Source organism: Oncorhynchus nerka, linkage group LG4, assembly GCF_034236695.1.
Source record: "Oncorhynchus nerka isolate Pitt River linkage group LG4, Oner_Uvic_2.0, whole genome shotgun sequence".
NCBI classification, from domain to species: domain Eukaryota; kingdom Metazoa; phylum Chordata; class Actinopteri; order Salmoniformes; family Salmonidae; genus Oncorhynchus; species Oncorhynchus nerka.
Window position 1 is genome coordinate 82536954 of NC_088399.1, and position 19361 is coordinate 82556314.

A 19361-nucleotide genomic window follows, 5' to 3' on the forward strand; every position below is an offset into this window, starting at 1 on the left:
GTCTCACCCCTCCCCCCCATCTAAATGTGTGAAGCTTAGTGTGTTTTCTGTAGGGAAGCTAATTATCCATCATTTATGACATTCCTGGGAGTGTGTAATTTTGGTATGTTCTCTATAGTTATGTATTTTAAAGAGGATACAAATAAATAAAAAAGAAAATGCATGAATATGTCTTTGGTACATAATTGATCAAGCCTATACTCCAAAATGAATATGTCTTTGGTACATAATTGATCAAGCCTATACTCCAAAATGAATATGTCTTTGGTACATAATTGATCAAGCCTATACTCCAAAATGAATATGTCTTTGGTACATAATTGATCAAGCCTATACTCCAAAATGAATATGTCTTTGGTACATAATTGATCAAGCCTATACTCCAAAATGAATATGTCTTTGGTACATAATTGATCAAGCCTATACTCCAAAATGAATATGTCTTTGGTACATAATTGGTCAAGCCTATACTCCAAAATGAATATGTCTTTGGTACATAATTGGTCAAGCCTATACTCCAAAATGAATATGTCTTTGGTACATAATTGATCAAGCCTATACTCCAAAATGAACATGTCTTTGGTACATAATTGATCAAGCCTATACTCCAAAATGAATATGTCTTTGGTACATAATTGATCAAGCCTATACTCCAAAATGAATATGTCTTTGGTACATAATTGATCAAGCCTATACTCCAAAATGAATATGTCTTTGGTACATAATTGGTCAAGCCTATACTCCAAAATGAATATGTCTTTGGTACATAATTGGTCAAGCCTATACTCCAAAATGAATATGTCTTTGGTACATAATTGGTCAAGCCTATACTCCAAAATGAATATGTCTTTGGTACATAATTGATCAAGCCTATACTCCAAAATGAATATGTCTTTGGTACATAATTGATCAAGCCTATACTCCAAAATGAATATGTCTTTGGTACATAATTGGTCAAGCCTATACTCCAAAATGAATATGTCTTTGGTACATAATTGGTCAAGCCTATACTCCAAAATGAATATGTCTTTGGTACATAATTGGTCAAGCCTATACTCCAAAATGAATATGTCTTTGGTACATAATTGGTCAAGCCTATACTCCAAAATGAATATGTCTTTGGTACATAATTGGTCAAGCCTATACTCCAAAATGAATATGTCTTTGGTACATAATTGGTCAAGCCTATACTCCAAAATGAATATGTCTTTGGTACATAATTGATCAAGCCTATACTCCAAAATGAATATGTCTTTGGTACATAATTGATCAAGCCTATACTCCAAAATGAATATGTCTTTGGTACATAATTGATCAAGCCTATACTCCAAAATGAATATGTCTTTGGTACATAATTGATCAAGCCTATACTCCAAAATGCCTATACTCCAAAATGAATATGTCTTTGGTACATAATTGGTCAAGCCTATACTCCAAAATGAATATGTCTTTGGTACATAATTGATCAAGCCTATACTCCAAAATGAATATGTCTTTGGTACATAATTGGTCAAGCCTATACTCCAAAATGAATATGTCTTTGGTACATAATTGATCAAGCCTATACTCCAAAATGAATATGTCTTTGGTACATAATTGATCAAGCCTATACTCCAAAATGAATATGTCTTTGGTACATAATTGATCAAGCCTATACTCCAAAATGAATATGTCTTTGGTACATAATTGATCAAGCCTATACTCCAAAATGAATATATCTTTGGTACATAATTGGTCAAGCCTATACTCCAAAATGAATATGTCTTTGGTACATAATTGGTCAAGCCTATACTCCAAAATGAATATGTCTTTGGTACATAATTGGTCAAGCCTATACTCCAAAATGAATATATCTTTGGTACATAATTGGTCAAGCCTATACTCCAAAATGAACATGTCTTTGGTACATAATTGATCAAGCCTATACTCCAAAATGAATATGTCTTTGGTACATAATTGATCAAGCCTATACTCCAAAATGAATATGTCTTTGGTACATAATTGGTCAAGCCTATACTCCAAAATGAATATGTCTTTGGTACATAATTGATCAAGCCTATACTCCAAAATGAATATGTCTTTGGTACATAATTGATCAAGCCTATACTCCAAAATGAATATGTCTTTGGTACATAATTGATCAAGCCTATACTCCAAAATGAATATGTCTTTGGTACATAATTGATCAAGCCTATACTCCAAAATGAATATGTCTTTGGTACATAATTGATCAAGCCTATACTCCAAAATGAATATGTCTTTGGTACATAATTGATCAAGCCTATACTCCAAAATTAATGTCTTTGGTACATAATTGATCAAGCCTATACTCCAAAATTAATATGTCTTTGGTACATAATTGATCAAGCCTATACTCCAAAATTAATATGTCTTTGGTACATAATATGTCTTTGGTACATAATTGGTCAAGCCTATACTCTAAAATTAAACACATTTGAGTAATCGCCTTTGAGTGTGGACTGTATTATTACTCATACTGGATGGACTGGTTACCTTATGCTATGCTCCAAAATGTCTATCCATGAGTCTGGGAGAGAACATATAGCCAGCCCTAAGCGATGATGTTGGTTCATTGATTGTGCCGGGAAGCTTATAGTTAGCCTACAATTCGTGAATTTGTATTTGATTTTGAAATGCGTAGTAATAGTGATTTTATTTTATTTTCATAATTCATTGGGTCACAATTTACCTTTAGCTATGCAGAATATCTCACCACCATGCGTTTCCATCTGCTCCTCTGTCCTATATTCCTTTCTTGAGCGCGAAACAGTTTAGTGAAATATGTTTAATTGCGAAAATATGTTACTATCGATGTTCCCGAACAGATTCCACTTGGTTTCCCAAATTAAGCACTGGGTAGCTGATGATGATGGTGATGATAATGATAAAGGTGATAACGATGATGATAATGATGGTGGTGATGGTGCAGGAACAGGCTTGGAGAGCCCATGGCTTACAGAGCTTGGGCAAAATATCACCTGTAGCTCAGCGAGAGCATGCTCTTCCAGCAGAGGTTGATTCATGTAGTGAAATAAGTGTTGTTATATTTATTTCTCAGCTGCTCATATTAAGCACATGCTACGCTATAAACCCGAAGTAGCCTACAAAACGGGCCGATTCGAAAGCGAGCAGCCTCCATTCGTTATTCAAGTGCATACAGATGAAATGTATTTTCCCCCTGCTCCTGTTCTGCCCATTTGATTATGTGCCATTCTATATCTAAACTAATCTTACATATTAGTAAAGACAAGATTCAATTGAGAATAGTCTGATGGGTAAAAATAAGATCACTTGATGAGAGAACAGCTGTGCAGCCTGAGGCAAGGAACAGAGAGCAAGCTTTTTTTGCTACTTTCTCAAATCATCAATAGCCTATAGTCGCATCATGCAGCCAAAATATGTTGGATTTCTAAGACATTCTAAAGGTTTGTATCATTCATAGCTAAAGTTGCCAAATACATCTAGCATATAGGACCTGTTTCTAATGTTTACTTTTACTCAACATAGCCACTTTGTCACAGCCGTTAAAGGAAGAGGACCAAGGTGCAGAGTGGCACGCGTACAGTTCTCTTTTTATTTGGAAAAAAGACACCGAACAAAACAATAAACACCACAAAAACAAACCATGAAGCTAAATGCTATGTGCCCTAAACAAAGTCAACTTCCCACCAAGACAGGTGGGAAAAAAAAGGGCTACCTAAGTATGGTTCTCAATCAGAGACAACGATAGACAGCTGTCCCTGATTGAGAACCCTACCCGGCCAAACAGATAGAAATACAAATAATAGAATATAGAATACCCATCCCAACTCACACCCTGACCAAACCAAAATAGAGACATAAACAGGATCTCTAAGGTCAGGGCGTGACACACTTCGTATGCGCACTTGCTCCGTTATGGGAAAATATGATTTATATTTTATATGGCTAAGTTCAATTATATTCTTCTTACTATAAAATCATAAAAAATAAAATAATGTAATCGGACTTATCTTGTCAGCTAAATGAACAAGCCTACAGCCTATGACATGGAGAACAGCCAGAAAACACAGGACTGCAGTATGCCAACTCATATTATGGTGTTCTGAAATTCATGTTCTTCTAATCAGAATGTTTCTTTAAACCTAACTAAAATAAATCATGGATTCATTGTGATGGTGTATATTAAATTGATTTATTCCACTTTTTTAAATGTAGATGTTCCAAAGGCGCGGAACAGCGGCTTGTATGTGTGGAGGCCTGGAGACGCTATATGTGTTTATAATGGTCAATTACCGTGAGACCTCAGACAGGTGTGTGTACTTTCTGTGGCTCAGGACTTCTTTATTGCCATAGGTTTAGTGTGTGTGTGTGTGAGTGCGTTCGTGTGTGTCAGCATGTGTGGTTCTGAGTTTATAGCAGTGAGCTAGAGCTTTACTGTCTGCCTGGGCGACAAAGGAAGATTGCTGCTCAAATTCATTTCCTTGCAGGACGTTTATTTCTTGAGCTGATGGTCATGGGCCTGGAAAATAATTCAAATTGACCACAAGAAGAACAGATATAATATTTGACTAAAACATAATCATTTCAAACCTTGTTTACGTTTGTATAGATCACATATATTAAGGCATTTAACCCACTGTTCCTAGGCCGTCATTGAAAATAAGAATTTGTTCTTAATTGACTTGCCTAGTTAAATAAAAGTTAAATAAAAGATAAAATAATACATATATATCTCTTTATTATGTGTGGGAATACTTCATGATAAAGTTCTAAAATTAAAATAACTTGGGGCTGATTTGCTGGTGTTTCTTTATTTTTTGCTCAGAAAACCTTGGAGGCTCCTATAAAATCACCCATGGGCCAAATTCGGCTTGCGGTCCGCCAGTTGGGGAACCCTGACGCATGTGTCCCAAATGGCACCCCATTTCCGATATTGTGCACTACATTTGACCAGGGCCTGTAGGACCTATAGGCAATACTGTGCCCTTTAGATCGCATCCACGGTGTTCATGCATTCCTGTTGACAGGAAATCACTATCTGAGCTCGTTCTCTCTCACATTGCCTTCAGCACCAAGCACTCAAATATCAAGGAAATTAAAGAAGTGTGAGAATATGCAGCACTGTATTTAATCAAAGCATGGAGGAGAACTATATTCCTGTTGAAGATTATTAGAGTGATGATGACCATGAGCTTTAATGATGCAGTTGGTGTCATTCTAAAGAATTTAATATTGCTGATCTATTCTAAAATATAGTGATGATGATGGTGATGGTAATGATGGTGATGATAATGATGGCGGTGATGGTAATGATGGTGATGAAAATTATGGTGGTGATGCTGATGATAATGATGGTGGTGATGATGATGATAATGATGGCGATGATGATAATGATGGTGGTGGTGATGATAATGATGCTGGTGATGATGATGATAATTATGTGATGATGATAATGATGTGGTGATGATGATAATAACGATGGTGGGGATGATGAGGATAATGAGGGTGGCGATGCTGATGATAATGATGTTGGTGATGATGATGATAATTATGTGATGATGATAATGATGTGGTGATGATGATAATAATGATGGTGGGGATGATGAGGATAATGAGGGTGGCGATGCTGATGATAATGATGTTGGTGACGCTGATGATAATGGTGGTGATTATGATGGTGGTGGTGATGATGGTGATCATAATTATGGTGGCGATGATGATAATGATGATGGTGATGCTGAGATAATGATGGTGGTGATGCTGATGTTAGTGATGATGATAATGATGGTGACGATAATGATAAAGGTGATGATGATAATGATGGTGGTGATAATAATGATAAAGGTGATGATGGTGATGATAGTGATAAGGTGATGGTGATGATGATAATGATGGTGGTGATGGCGATGACGATAATGATAAAGGTGATGATGGTGATGATAGTGATAAAGGTGATGGCGATGATGATAATGATGGTGGCGATAACGATAAAGGTGATGATGGTGATGATAATGACAGTGACGATAATGATAAAGGTGATGATAATGATGGTGGTGATGGCGACGATAACGATAAAGGTGATGATGGAGATGATAATGATGATGGTGATGATAACGATAAAGGTGATGATAGAGATGATAATGATGGTGGTGATGGTGATGATAGTGATAAAGGTGATGATGGTGATGATGTGTTTAGCTATGTTGGTGGTTTTGGTCATGATGAGGAGGAGGAGTAGGATGATCAAGAGGGTGTGTTGTTTGGTTGAATAGGTTATGATGAGGAGGAGGAGGATGAAGACACTTGCCACTAGCTCCCCTCTGTACCTTTTCTGCTGTTACTGTAATAGAACCACACCTGTCATTCATTCCCCACCCAGGTATCAGTAGTCCACCTGTTGAAGACAGTGCGTCTGCTCCGGCTGCTGCGTCTGCTCCAGAAGATGGACCGGTACTCCCAGCACAGCACTGTGGTGCTCACCCTGCTCATGTCCATGTTCGCCCTGCTGGCCCACTGGATGGCCTGCATCTGGTACGTCATCGGCAAGAAGGAGATGGAGGCAAACGCCTACTCCTGGGACATCGGTGAGTGGTGGGAGCGACTAGTTTTGTCTGAGAGGGGATCAGGATTTGGTTGGGTATTGCATCAGTGAGCTGCTTGCTCTGTCTTACGGGGGGGGGGGCATCAGAGATGGGAAAAGTAGGGGTCAGGAAGAGAGGTGGAAGAGTGAGGGGTGAGCATGTCTGAGAATCGCCTTAGGGGTGGGCATCGCCGGGTAAGCGGCTAGTTCTGTCTGGAGGGGTTCAGGGACAGCATCATTTACCTGGCTAGAGACCCTGAACATCAATGGATGAGATGGACATTGGTGAGCAGCTTGTTCTGTCTGGAGGGGTTCAGGGATGGTGCTGACATTTGGTGCGTGGGCGGTTTTTGTTAGTAGTGTCAGCTGGTCATGGCAGCATATCATGGCTTATGTGTGGTTGTTTTTGGCTAGCATCTAAACTCAGCAAAAAAAGAAACGTCCTCTCACTGTCAACTGCGTTTATTTTCAGCAAACTTAACATGTGTAAATATTTGTATGAACATAAGATTCAACAACTGAGACATAAACTGAACAAGTTCCACAGCCATGTGACTAACATAAATAGCATAATGTGTCCCTGAACAAAGGGAGAGGTCAATCAAAAGTAACAGTCAGTATCTGGTGTGGCCACCAGTTGCATTAAGTACTGCAGTGTATCTCCTCCTCATAGACTGCATCAGATTGGCCAGTTCTTGCTGTGTGATGTTACCCCAGTCTTCCACCAAGACACCTGCAAGTGCCCTGACATTTCTGGGGGCAATGGCCCTAGCCCTCACCCTCCAATCCAACAAGTCCCAGACGTGCTCAATGGGATTGAGATCCGGGCTCTTCATTGGCCATGGCAGAACACTGACATTCCTGTCTTGCAGGAAATCACACACAGAACGAGCAGTATGGCTGGTGGCATTGTCATGCTGGAGGGTCATGTCAGGATGTGCCTCCAGGAAGGGTAACACATGAGGGAGGATGTCTTCCCTGTAACGCACAGTGTTGAGATTGCCTGCAATGACGAAAAGCTCATTCCGATGATGCTGTGACACACCGTCCCAGACCATGACGGACCCTCCACCTCCAAATCGATCCCGCTCCAGAGTACAGGCCTCGGTGTAACGCGAATCCGACAATCACCCCTGGTGAGACAATACCGCGACTCGTCAGCGAAGAGCACTTTTTGCCAGTCCTGTCTGGTCCAGCGGCAGTGGGTTTATGCCCATAGGCGACGTTGTTGCCGGTGATGTCTGGTGAGGACCTGCCTTACAACAGGCCTACAAGCCCTTAGTCCAGCCTCTCTCAGCCTATTGCGGACAGTCTGACCACCGATGGAGGGATTGTGTGTTCCTGGTGTAACCTGGGCAGTTGTTGTCGCCATCCTGTACCTGTCCCGCAGGTGTGGTGTTTCAGATGTACCGATCCTGTGCAGGGGTTGTTACACGTGGTATGCCACTGCGAGGACGATCAGCTGTCCGTCCCACCTTCCTGTAGCGCTGTCTTAGGCGTCTCACAGCACAGACATTGCAATTTATTGCCCTGGCCACATCTGCAGTCCTCATGCCTCCTTGCAGCATGCCTAAGGCACATTCACGCAGATGAGCAGGGACCCTGGGCACTTTTCTTTTGGCGTTTTTCAGAGTCAGTAGAAAGGCCTCTTTAGTGTCCTAAGTTTTCATAACTGACCTTATTTGCCTACCGTCTGTAAGCTGTTAGTGTCTTAACGACCGTTCCACAGGTGCATGTTCAGTGTTTAAACCCATTTTTACGAATTATCTTTGAAAGACAGGGTCCTGAAAAAGGGACGTTTCTTTTTTTGCTGAGTTTATTAGCTTCCCAACCAGCATCTCGCTTTGCAGTTTTAATGGCTGTGTTGATTATTTTATTGATTCAACTGATTTCTAATGAGACACTCATTACACTATAAAATATTCATGCACGGGGAAGGAATTTAATGTGACTGGGGAAAAACATGTCCTGTTTTTATTTGTTTCTGGGGTTTTGATTGACAGAGTAGCGTAGTCCCACAGTAATGACTAGTCGCCGGGCCCCAGGCTTCCCCTGAACACATAATGTCCAACACATAATGAGGCCTCTAGGGCTGATCCCCAGTCAGTATCGATGAGCCAGGCTCTATTCTCAATTACCTCTCCCTGACGTCTCCAAACTGATTCTGGGTCAGTATTGATGGGGCCATGAGAAGCTGATGCTGTTTTTCAAATTAACTGAGCCTCAGTGTCATGCAGGATTAATGCACTGTATCTCAATTATGGAATTCTAATGCTGATTCCACGTCAGTGAGAGCGGTATATCCAATTACCATTCTTAAGTGTCTGGTGGAGGTCTCAGGGACCTGCTGATTGTTTCAACACTCACGTTATAGATAGGAGCTGACCTAGGATTAGTTTTGGTTCTCAGGTACCTGGTATCAGGGATGGATTGCGACCAGAAGTCATCCCGGACGTTTCTAACACACAGGCCCATTACTTTAGCCTCCTTCCACCATCCTGCAGCGGAAAGAATGGTGGATTAGGCTACCATTATTTAAAATAAGGATCATTCTGCGCAAAACCCCCAATTTAGACCGACCCACTAGGCTTCAGATGGACCAGCACATCTGGCATTTGTGCAAGCTGCCCTATCTGTTAGGCATTCACAGTTCTGGATACAGTGGAAACAGTTCAGAGAAACTATATTGTTGACTCCAATTATGGGCTCCAATTATGCTATATACACTGAGTGTACAAAACATTAAGAACCTGACATTGACTGACCAGGTGAATCCAGGTGAAAGCTATGCTCCCTTATCACTTATTAAATTAACTTCAATCAGTGTAGATGAAGGGGTGGAGACAAGTTAGAAAATGACAACACAGACACACATCTACAACACGTGTGTCTGTGCCTGTGTGTGTCTCTTTACAGTCCCTGCTGTTCCATAAGGCATATTTGTATACGTTTTTTTCCCAATCAGATTTTACTGCTTGCATGAGCAGTAAGACTGGACCAGTAGTCCAGGTGCGATAAAATTAGGTTCTGCCTTGTTGATAGTGCTATTAAGATAGTGCTGTTAACAATATTTAGTTGAGGTTCAGCATTTAGTGAATGATTTGTCCCAAATACAATCATTTTAGTTTTGAAATATTTAGGACTCATTTATTATTTGCCACCCATTCTGAAACTGACTGCAGCTCTTTGATAAGTGTTGCGCTTGCTGTGGTAGCTGACGTGTATAGTGTTGAGTCTTCAGCATACATAGACACACAGGCTTTACTCAGAGTCAGTGGCAGGTCATAAGTTTTTTAAAAAAAAGTAAAAAAAGGGGCCTAGATAGCTGCCCTGGGGAATGCCTGACTATACCTGGATTATGTTAAAGAACACCTTCTGTGTTCTGTTAGACAGGTAACTCTCAATCCACATTATAGCAGGGGATGTAAAACCATAACACATACGTTATTGCAGCAGCAGATTATGTTCGATAAAAGCTGCACTGGAGTCTAACAAAACAGCTCCCACAATCGTTTTATTATCAATTTCCTGTGCATGTTGAATGTCCTTTCCTATAAGCATGCTAAAAATCTGTTAAGTTCTTTACTGTAAAATAGCATTGTATCTGGTCAAACAATATTTTTCTCCAAAAGTTTACTAAAGGTTGGAAACAGGCTGATTGGTCAGCTGTTTGAGCCAGTATAGGGTGCTTTGCTATTCTTGGGTAGCGTAATGATTTTAGCTTCCCTCCAGGCCTGAAGGCACATACTTTCATGTAGGCTTAGATTGAAGAGATGGTAAAATATATTGGCAATATTGTCCGCTATGATCCTTAGTAATTTTCCATCCAAGTTGTCAGACCTAGGTGGCTTGTAATTGTTGATAGACAACAATACTTTTTTATTCTCTTCCACACTCACTTTACAGAAATAAAAATTACAATGCTTGTCTTTCATAATTTGGTCAGTTATGCATGGATATATAGGTCCAGAATTTGTCATGCCTAGGTTTGCTATTCTTGCCAATGAAAAAAACCATTAAAGTCATTGGCACTATCAGTGCGTTTTGTGATGAATGAGCCATCTGATTCAATGGGGCCAAGTTTGCATTTTTTCCCAAAATGTCATTAAAGGTGCTCCAAAGCCTTATACTATCATTCTTTATATACAGTGCATTCAGAAAGTATTTAGAGCCCTTTACTTTCTGCACATTCTGTTACATAACAGCCTAAAATGTGTTAATATAAATGTCAATCTACACACAATACCCCATAATGACAACGGAGAAACAGGTTTTTAGAAATGTTTGCACATTTATTACAAATAAAGAACAGAAATACCTTATTTACATACGTATTCAGACCCTTTGCTATGAGACTCAAAATTGAGCTCAGCTGCATCCTGTTTCCATTGATCATCCTTGAAATGTTTCTACAACTTCTACTACTTGGAGTCCACCTGTGGTAAATTCAATTTATTGGACATTTGGAAAGGCACACACCTGTCTATATAAGGTCCCACAGTTGACAGTGCATGTCAGAGCAAAAACCAAGCCATGAGGTCAAAGGAATTGTCCGTAGAGCTCCGAGATAGGATTGTATCGTGGCACAGATCTGGGGAAGGGTAATTGGCCGCCCTGCCAAACTGAACAATCGGGGGAGAAGGGCCTTGGTTAGGGAGATGACCACTGAACCTAATGGTCACTCTGAAAGAGCTCCAGAGTTCCTCTGCGGGGATGGGCGAACCTTCCAGAAGGATAACCATCTCTGCAGCACTCCAGCAATCAGGCCTTTATGATAGTGGCCAGACAGAAGCCACTACTCAGTAAAAGGCACATAACAGCCTGCTTGGAGTTTGCCAAAAGGCACCTAAAGGACACTCAGACCAGGAAAAATAAGATTCTCTGGTCTGATGAATGGTGGCAGCATCATGCTGTGAGGATGTTTTTCAGCAGCGAAGGGAATGGGAGACTAGACAGGATTGAGGGAAAGATGAATGGAGCAAAGTACAGAGAGATCCTTGATGAAAATCTGCTCCAGAGTGCTCAAGACTGGGGTGAAAGTTCACCTTCCAACAGGACAATGACCCTAAGCACACAGCCAAGACAATGCAGGAGTGGCTTCCGGGACAAGTCTCTGAATGTCCTTGAGTGGCCCAGCCAGAGCCCGGACTTGAACCCGATCGAACATCTCTGGAGAAACCTTAAAATAGCTGTGCAGCAACGCTCCCCATCCAACCTGACAGAGCTTGAGAGGATCTGCAAAGAATGGGAGAAACTCCCCAAATATAGGTGTGCCAAGCTTGTAGCATCATATCCAAGAAGACTCGAGGCTGTATTCGATGCCAAAGTTGCTTCAACAAAGAACTGAGTAAATGGTCTGAATACTTATTGTATTGCGATTCGTCTTCCTCTGACAAGGCGTAAGAAGGATCGGACCAATATGCAGCGTTGTACGTGTCCATGTTGATATTTATTAACACTGAACAAAATAACAAGGAGCACGAACAGAAACGAAACAGTTCTGTCTGGTGAAGAGACAGAAAACAATCACCCACAACTAAAATGGGGAAAACAGGCTACCTAAGTATGATTCTCAATCAGAGACAACGAACGACACCTGCCTCTGATTGAGAACCATACTAGGCCAAACACAAAACACAACATAGAAAAAAGAACATAGACTACCCACCCAAACTCACGTCCTGACCAAACTAACACAAAGACATAATAAAGGAACTAAGGTCAGAACGTGACACTTATGTAAATGTGATATTTCCGTTTTTTCTTTTTTCTATTTAATACATTTGCAAACATTTGTAAAAACCTGGTTTTGCTTTGTGGTTATGGGGTATTGTGTTTTGACTGGAGGGGGAAAAATGTAATTAATTTTAGAATAAGTCTGTAATATAACTAAATGTGAATACTTTCGAATGCACTGTAATTTATCTTAGTTTCTTAGTACAGTTTCTTCTTATTTTTTCAGTTTAGTCACATGATTTCTAAATGTACAGTACGTTTGCCAATCGTCTGTGCAGCCAGACTTATTTGTCATTCCTTTTGCCTCATCCCTCTCAACCATACAATTTTATAATTCCTTATCAATCCACAGGGATTGAACAGTTTTTACAGTCACCTTAATGGGTGCATACTTATTATTAACTAGAATAAGCCATTTCAAAAATGTGTCAAGTGCAGCGTCTGACTGCTCCTCATTACACACTACAGACCGACAAATATTCTTTACCTCTTCAACATAGCGATCACTGCAAAAGTTATTGTATGACCTCTTATACACTATATTAGGTCCAGCCTTTGGAACTTTGGTTTTCCTAGATATGGCTATTATATTATAGTCACTACATCCAATGGATTTGGATACTGCTTTACAGCAGATTTCTGCAGCATTAGTAAAGTTGTGATCAATACACATGGATGATTCCATTCCTGTGCTGTTTGTAAGTACCCTGGTACTGTAGGTTGACTGATAACCTGATCCAGGTTGCAGGCACTGGTTACAGTTTGAAGCTTTTTCATGAGTGGGCAGCTTGATGAAAGCCAGTCAATACTTAGGTCACCCAGAAAATATACCTCTCTGTTGATATCAAACACATTATCAAGGATTTCACACATATTATCCAGATACTGGCTGTTAGCACTTGGTGGTCTATAGAAGCTACCCACAAGAAAGAGCTTTAGGTGAGGCAGGTGAACCTGTAGCTATATTACTTCAACACCGTTTGACATGAGATCGTCTCTAAGCTTTACAGGAATATGACTCTGAACATACACTGCAACACCTCCACAATAGGCAACCCGGTCTCTTCTGCAGATGTTGAAACCATGTATTGCATACCACTGTATCATCAAAGGTATTATCTAAGTGAGTTTCAGAGGTAGTCAGTATATGAATGTTATGTTACTAGAAAGTGATCAATTTCACGAACCTTGTTTCTTAGGCTATGTATGTTAATGTGGGCAATTTGTAGCACTTTTCTGGGATTCTTGATAGTCTTTATTGCTTTATTGGGAGGCGTATGAGAGGTAGACATGACAATGGTATTTATGTTTGAGCTGATAGTGCAGGGTGAGCTGCACACAGTGAATTTCCTACTAGGGCACACCGCCCAGTGCTAACAATATAACCCATGTTCATAGGCGCATAATTACGGCATACAAAAGCTGTAGGATTGACAGAAGCATTCAAGGGAGTTAGAGGTACATAAATGAGGTGACTTACATTATGACTGCCAACGCCCCTGGGACAATGTAAATTTTCAGCAGCACTACGACAACTCAGCGACAGAATGGTAAGGATTGTCTGAGCAGGGCTTGGGTCAATGATAAGTCATTGTCTCAACGCAGCCTTGAAATGCACGGACAGGGTCCAGGAGCCAAGATGATTTGGATGGACCAAAAGGTGTCAAAGTTATCTATAAGAGTTATGCCAACAGAACTACAGTTGTCTTTAGGCCAAGTGTTTAATGCTACTAGCCTGCTGAATCTTTCACAGCCGCGGCCCAGCGATGGTACCAGGGCTGAAATAATTGCCCACTTTTTGGAATCTTTCAGAGCAAGAATCAGTTCTTAAAATGCATTTTCAGCAGTTCCGAGCTAGCCCTCCTAATGTCATTTGACCCTACATGGACTGCGACAGGCGCATCGGTTTGTGCCAAGAACTGCAACGCTGCTGAGTTTTTCACGCTCAACAGTTTCTTGTGTATATCAAAATTGGTCCACCACCCAAAGGACATCCAGCCAGGTGTTCTTAATGTCTGGTATACTCAGGGTATACTGTATATACAGTGGGGTCTGAAATGATTGACACCCTTGATGAAGATGAGCAAAAATGACTGTATAAAATAAATAATTAAAATACTGAGCTATATTTTATGCAAAAAACGATTGAAATGAGATTATTGTAAAAAACAATGGTAAATAATTTATGACATTTTGGAGTCACTTTTATAATAAATAGGAATAAAATACATTTTTAAACACTTGTACATAATGTGGATGCAACCATGATTACGGATAATCCTGAATGGATCGTGAATAATGAGGAAAAAGTTACAGCGGGTCAAAGATTATAACCCCAGACATGCTAACCTCTCACCATTACCAATAACATGGGAGGTTAGCATGTTTAAGGTATGATCTTTGACCCTCTATAACTTTCTCACTCATCATTATTCAGGATTAGTTCAGGATTATCCTTAATCATGGTAGCATCCACATTAATGTAGGTATGATCTTTGACCCTCCGTAATTTTCTCACTCATTCATTCAGGTTTATCCGTAATCATACCCGTAGAAAGCAAAAAAGCATTACTTGTTTATATTTTTATGAGCAATTGTATTAGTATAAAATAATATAGCTTCCCAAATTTTTTTGCATACAATATAGCTCAGTATTTGAATTATTTATTTGATACAGTTATTATTGCATATCTTTATCTTATCCACACAAATCAATCAGCCTGAGATATGATGACAATCCACCTGTCACGTCTTCCACCGAAGGTGGTTCCTCTCCCTGTTCGGGCGGCGCTCGGCGCTAAGCGTCGCCAGCCTACTCGCCATCACTGACACATTTTTCCTTCTCCATTTGTTTTGTCTTTGTTTTTTCTCACCTGGTTTAATTTGCTTTAATTTCTGTGTGTTTAATTACCCCTGTTGCCTGCTTAGGTTTGTGCGGGATTATTTGTGTGATGTTGCTCGTTGAGGTTGTGCCTTAATATTTAAATGATTAAATATGTTGTGAGCTTCTGATTTAAAAAAAATCCTAGCTTTCAATAGGCCCTCTCTTTGTATTTTCCCGAATTCAGGTTTTCTTGGTAAATTTTTGTTCTGTTTTCTCTCTACAAATTACAATTATTCATGTAGAAACAATGACATTGGATGGTCTGAGTCCATGTCCTTTCTTAAAATAACATCAGAAGACAAAATTTGAGGGTTGGGTAAAAACAAACAAATGTTGATCTTTGAGTGAAATACCCCTTTAAATGCTTCTTTGGCGAGAGAAGAATGTGCTGGAGTAGCTATGTTTTTGCTGCTGCATATGTCATGACAGAGTTTGCAAAAAACAAAAGCCCACCCGAATGATACAAATAATCATGAATGTTTTGGGGAAAGATTTTATAGTGTTTATTTCTTTTTGTCTTTCTGTTTAACACTAACTGGCGACACTAAGTGAATAAAAGACAAACACGTGCACCACACAGACGTAAAGGGGCATTACTGCTGGAAATGAATGGGCAGATATGGTTACTTTTTAAGTTAATTGTGGCTAACCAGGGGCGGGATAATGTCAATGTGGATTTGATTGATAGTAGCCAGGAGCTTGAGGTGTCTGATACATGTGAGATTTGTTTATGATAGTTTGTGGTGGAACACGTGAAAAATACATGCAGAATTGTTTGGAGAGTTACTCATCGGTAGGCTGCGAGCTATTGGTAGCTCACAATCGACCTCTTGGAGACCCCTGCCCGATATAGTGTAATGCTCTGGTGAAAAGTTATGCACTATCTAGAGCAAATGAAGACATTTTGGACAAAGCCTATGACTGTGTTCTGATTCTCCACCCCTCACAATCATGACTGGAGGAAGTTTCCACCATTCCTTACACTTCTTCTAAATCATGACTGGAGGAAGTTTCCACCATTCCTTACACTTCTTCTAAATCATGACTGGAGGAAGTTTCCACCATTCCTTACACTTCTTCTAAATCATGACTGGAGGAAGTTTCCACCATTCCTTACACTTCTTCTAAATCATAACTGGAGGAAGTTTCCACCATTCCTTACACTTCTTCTAAATCATGACTGGAGGAAGTTTCCACCATTCCTTACACTTCTTCTAAATCATGACCGAAGGAAGTTTCCACCATTCCTTACACTTCTTCTAAATCATGACCGGAGGAAGTTTCCACCATTCCTTACACTTCTTCTAAATCATGACTGGAGGAAGTTTCCACCATTCCTTACACTTCTTCTAAATCATGACTGGAGGAAGTTTCCACCATTCCTTACACTTCTTCTAAATCATAACTGGAGGAAGTTTCCACCATTCCTTACACTTCTTCTAAATCATGACCGGAGGAAGTTTCCACCATTCCTTACACTTCTTCTAAATCATAACCGGAGGAAGTTTCCACCATTCCTTACACTTCTTCTAAATCATGACCGGAGGAAGTTTCCACCATTCCTTACACTTCTTCTAAATCATGACTGGAGGAAGTTTCCACCATTCCTTACACTTCTTCTAAATCATGACTGGAGGAAGTTTCCACCATTCCTTACATTCTAAATCATAACTGGAGAAGTTTCCACCATTTCTTACACCTAAATTTCTTACACTTCTTCTAAATCATGACCGGAGGAAGTTTCCACCATTCCTTACACTTCTTCTAAATCATGACTGGAGGAAGTTTCCACCATTTTACACTTCTTCTAAATCATGACTGAGGAAGTTTCCACCACTTCTTCTAAATCATGACTGGAGGAAGTTTCCACCATTCCTTACACTTCTTCTAAATCATGACTGGAGGAAGTTTCCACCATTCTTAACTTCTTCTAAATCATGACCGGAGGAAGTTTCCACCATTCCTTACACTTCTTCTAAATCATGAGGAGGAGGAAGTTTCCACCATTCCTTACACTTCTTCTAAATCATGACTGGATGAAGTTTCCACCATTCCTTACACTTCTTCTAAATCATGACTGGAGGAAGTTTCCACCATTCCTTACACTTCTTCTAAATCATGACTGGAGGAAGTTTCCACCATTCCTTACACTTCTTCTAAATCATGACTGGAGGAAGTTTCCACCATTCCTTACACTTCTTCTAAATCATAACTGGAGGAAGTTTCCACCATTTCTTACACTTCTTCTAAATCATGACTGGAGGAAGTTTCCACCATTCCTTACACTTCTTCTAAATCATGACTGGAGGAAGTTTCCACCATTCCTTACACTTCTTCTAAATCATGACCGGAGGAAGTTTCCACCATTCCTTACACTTCTTCTAAATCATGACTGGATGAAGTTTCCACCATTCCTTACACTTCTTCTAAATCATGACTGGAGGAAGTTTCCACCATTCCTTACACTTCTTCTAAATCATGACTGGAGGAAGTTTCCACCATTCCTTACACTTCTTCTAAATCATGACGGAGTGTACGAGTGTACACTTTGAGCGAGAGAAGGGTAGAGAAGGGTAGAGAAGGGTAGAGAATTGGAACAAAGCCCATCTTTCCCTCCCTCCTCTCTGTCTCCAGGCTGGCTTCATGAGTTGGGGAAGCGTCTGGAGTCTCCCTATGACCCCCTGGGGGAAGTGAACGGAACGGGGCTGAGCGGTCCCTCTCTGAGGAGTGTCTACATCGCTTCTCTCTACTTCACCCTGTCCAGTCTGACCAGCGTGGGCTTCGGCAACGTGTCGGCCAACACCGACGCTGAGAAGATCTTCTCTATCTGCACAATGCTCATCGGAGGTAGGGGAGATACACACACACGGGCGCACACACACACGGGCGCACACACACACACATCACAATTAATGCATGTAAGAATTATTCAGAATGACATTTGTGAACACCAGGCAATGTTCATAATGTTAGCTTCGTCTGGTTTTATCTAGTTTTAACGTGATGAGGACTGGTCTTGTGGCTGATCCGCTGGTTTGGATTGCTTCTATTTGGTTTTAGCTGGTCCAAACCAGAGTTGTGAACTGGTTTTGGGGCTGTGGGTTTAAATGAGGTCACAGTGGCAAGTGTTCTCCCTTTGAATGCTCATGAGCCTGGCTGTGTTAAATGTCCCCGACTGCCTGGGGGCAATCACACACATACACACACACACACACACACACATTTTTTTATCTTCTCTTAATCGTATGCCCCACCTCTAAATATCATGCCCCACCTCTAAATCTCATGCCCCACCTCTAAATATCTTGCCCATCCATCTCCAAATGTGCCCACCTCCCAATATCATGCCCCTCTAACTCATCCCCACCAAAACCCTGTTTTCCAACCCTCCCTCCCTCCTGTCTGTCTGTCCTCGGCCTGCCTGCCTGCCCACCAATCCCTCCGCCCTTCTGTCCCTCCCTTCCCCCCTCCCTCTTTCCCGCCATCCCTCCTCTCCAGCGTTGATGCACGCCCTGGTGTTTGGTAATGTGACAGCCATTATTCAGAGGATGTACTCTCGCTGGTCCCAGTACCACACCCGCACCAAGGACCTGAAGGACTTCATCCGGGTCCACCACCTGCCCCAGGGCCTCAAACAGCGCATGCTGGAGTACTTCCAGACCACATGGTCTGTCAACAACGGCATTGACTCCAACGAGGTGAGCAATCTGAACACCCTTTGTGGAGAGTGTTATTATAGGTTATTGTTTCAGCCCGACACTATCACTCCTGATTCAACTATCAAGGGCTTGATGATGAGAGTGTAAACCATAAAGAAGTTTGGCTGAAAAAGTATTTAAAAAATAGAGAGGGGGGGGGGGTGAAATAGAGACAGAAAGAGAGCGAGAGAGAGAACGAGAGAGAAAGAGCATGAGAGATGGATAGACTGAGATACAGAGCAGGACAAAAAGAGAGACAGTGGCCCATCATGCCTCAGGAGCAGTTTGCTTTTGAGACAGACAGCAAAGACATAACAGAACAGAGCATTCAGATAGGGCAGAGAGATGAATCACAGATGTATGAATTATAGATAGGCCTGTTGATTAAAGTGGGCCTCTGTTGTCATGATGACTCACTGATATTTTCTGTTCAGCACGTTTCTGCTATTGGCTAAAACAG

At 40.8% G+C, this 19361-nt stretch overlaps 1 pseudogene; it reads left to right on the plus strand.

Annotated features, from left to right (window-relative positions):
- Positions 1-19361, plus strand: part of LOC115128817 (potassium voltage-gated channel subfamily H member 8-like) — a 149057-nt pseudogene that overhangs the window by 59687 nt on the left and 70009 nt on the right.